The sequence below is a fragment of the Octodon degus genome, unplaced genomic scaffold (genome assembly GCF_000260255.1).
Source record: "Octodon degus isolate 3935 unplaced genomic scaffold, OctDeg1.0 scaffold00045, whole genome shotgun sequence".
Lineage (NCBI taxonomy): Eukaryota > Metazoa > Chordata > Mammalia > Rodentia > Octodontidae > Octodon > Octodon degus.
The window spans coordinates 2523545-2526399 of NW_004524621.1; the positions used below are offsets into that span (position 1 = coordinate 2523545).

At 46.1% G+C, this 2855-nt stretch overlaps 1 pseudogene; it reads right to left on the reverse strand.

The window, feature by feature from the left end:
- Positions 1 to 1822: 1822 nt before the first annotated feature.
- LOC101592664 lies at positions 1823 to 2391 on the reverse strand (annotated as a pseudogene).
- Positions 2392 to 2855: the final 464 nt, after the last annotated feature.

Genomic DNA, 2855 nt, shown 5'->3' on the forward strand with positions numbered 1-2855 from the left:
AACTCTTGACCACTATTTGAGTTTTTCTAATGCTGAACGTCTCTTTCCGTCTTCTTTTGTTTCTTATATCACTTTTGGCATTTTTATATCCTGTTTTTTGGTAGTAAGTGATCCTTTCTAATGTAGATCTTTTATTAATATGAAAGTGTTGTCCCTACCAGAAGCTCTAGACCTAGAACATCCCTGATGAGTGGTCCCACTGAGGCCAAGGAGCTGAGCCCTGTGTCCCCATGCTGGGCGCTCACTGGACTCAGGCTGCCCCAGGAAGGAGCATGGTCAGCGTCACCACAGTAAGCAAGAGCCCTGAATGTTTGGGTGTTCCCTTTCTCTAGTGTGTATTTACATGAGGAAATAACCACATCCTTTAGGGAAGGGCTTAGGGAATCATTACGGTGTACTCTTGCCCTGGTGTTCTGGAGGCCTTCCTACTGGGTCTTCAACCTCGCCTTTCCTTGATGGATTCCAAGACTGACAAATAATTTAGATACAGAAACTCAGTAAGGGATTGTTTCTTACAATTGTGGTAGCTACCTCCAGAAGCCTGCTCTTCTAACTTTGATTTATTTATTTATTTATTTATTTTTCTTTTAGAAAAACTACCTTTATTCTATTAGTTGGAAAAATGAACTGCTACGGAAAAAGTTTAGTCAGCTTGAGAGAAGAGAAAAGCTGAGCACCATCCCTGAGTGCTGATGGCTTCTCAGGGAGGGGCCCTCAGGAGGTGAAGAGAGAAGAGCGCTGTGAATCAGAGCCAGGCCCTGCAGCCTGGGTGAGAAAGGCTATGCCAACCACATTCCTAGTTACTAACCCACTTTGGAGAAGGGCACTAGGATATGTGTGGCCAAAAAGGGGCGACAGCCTTCTTATATTGGACAAAGTGAAAAAACGGGAATTTTAAAAAATGAATTTTTCACCTGACTTATTTCCAAACATACTTAAAAAACCCCCAACACATTCTCTGTGGCAATGAAAAATATCAGTATTAGGAAATCCAGTTATACAAAAAGTACTACATCTAGTCTGGGGTAGGGTATGTTAATTTTTGGTAACATATATTAAATGGCACTAATCACATGGTAGCTATAAAGTAACTGACATGAAACCACAGAACTGTAACTGTGCCCCAGCTGCATGGACTCAGGGCTTCTGGCTGAGCATGTTCTCAAAACAACTGTCTGTCCCTCCGCCCCCCCACCCCTGGAGCTACACCAGTGAACTTCCCGAGGAGTAAGGCTCTGAAGTGGGGACCCAGCAGAATCCCCTGCGACTGACAGATTAGACAGGCAGGACCTGTTAGTTATAAAGTAGTTCCAGCCTAATTCACAAATAACTACTGTTTCTTTCTAAAAAGAAGCAAGAAGTTCAGAAATTCTTTGAATTAGTGCCTGGTGCATCACGTGAGCACAGGAAGGACTGTTAGACCAGGGTTGGAAGGATCCTGGTAGGTCAGATGGGCTGGACATCATTAGTAGAAGTCATTTTCAGCTTCTGAATACTGGTAGCAAGATAACTTCTGATTTATAATCTTAACTAAATTATAAATAAGTGAAAAAGGCCAGTAATCACACAATAAGATGAATAAACATTTATCCAGTGTTCATCTGCCATATGCCTTTGGGAATTTTTAAACAGAGAGTTCGACATTCTGATGTCTGCTTTGTGTGAAACCGTGGTGCAAAGCACAGCTGGCTGCTTTTTGCTGTTCGTGCAGTCATGAGAGTCCTTGTAACCCTCCCGATTCCAAGTACCAGTCAAGGAAACAGACATCGTGATACCAGAAAAAAATAAATGCCCACACGACGGCTGTGCTCGCAGCCAGGTTTCACAAGACGAGGTACCCAGAGTTGTGCTTCCCACGCCTGGCTTGCAGGCAGCTCTCATGGCCACTTCACGAACCTCTCTGACTCCATCTCTGGTCTTCGCAGGACCCCCATGCACGCAAAGACATCAGTCCTGCTCGCAACGTCTCTGCCTTCTTCAGGTTTTACTGGCTCCTGCTTCATCTCGACTGACTCCCATCTGTGTGCTCGTTGTTCCAAAGATCCTGCTTGTTCCCAACCAGGATGAGTGCGCTGGGACAGAAATGCTTCACTTCTGGCTTCCTTTTTCAGTGATGTTTTCTAAACTCTCAGGGCGGTCAGTGGAGAAGCACATCAGTACAGCATGGGTGTCTGGGTAGGAGAGAGGCCTCAGGTGATTGTGATCTTCCTGTCCAACCCATAAAGCCAACTCTACCTGCTTTCCATCCACTCCAATATCTGCCACATTGTTCTCAAACACTGTGGGAACATGTATTTCTAGGGAGTGGTCCTTGCTGAAGACTACCAGCAAGCATGTCTTGCCACAAGCTCCATCACCAGCAATCCCCCATTTCTTGCAGATGGCAGCCATTGCATACAAATATATTGCAAAATGCACAGCCTGTGTAGCAAGCTTGTACAAAGTACCCTAAACTTCTCAGATGAAGGGTAATCTCCAAGAACACTGTCGTGAAAAAAGGAAAGCTACCCAAGGAATAACTATCTTCAATCTGTACAAAACGGCAATTCATGTTCCAAGTGAAATGTAAAAGGCAAAATGGAGCTGGGAAGAGTTTCTCTCTCATCCCTAGTCTGATAGCGGCACACTCCGCAGTGGCCCTGGAGCCCCCACCTAGCCCAGCGCTGCCTGGGGAGGAAGCAGTGGGGTGGCAGTTGGAGCTCCAGCAGGCTCTGCTGGTGGGGAAAAGGGCTCTGTAGAAGGCAGAACCTGCTTCCCCCACTGTGGGGGCGGGCTGCCATCCTGGGGCTGGGGCTGGGCGCAGGCTGGCCTGGGGTCAGCGATTTATTTTAATTTTGTGGACTGAGCAAAATTCT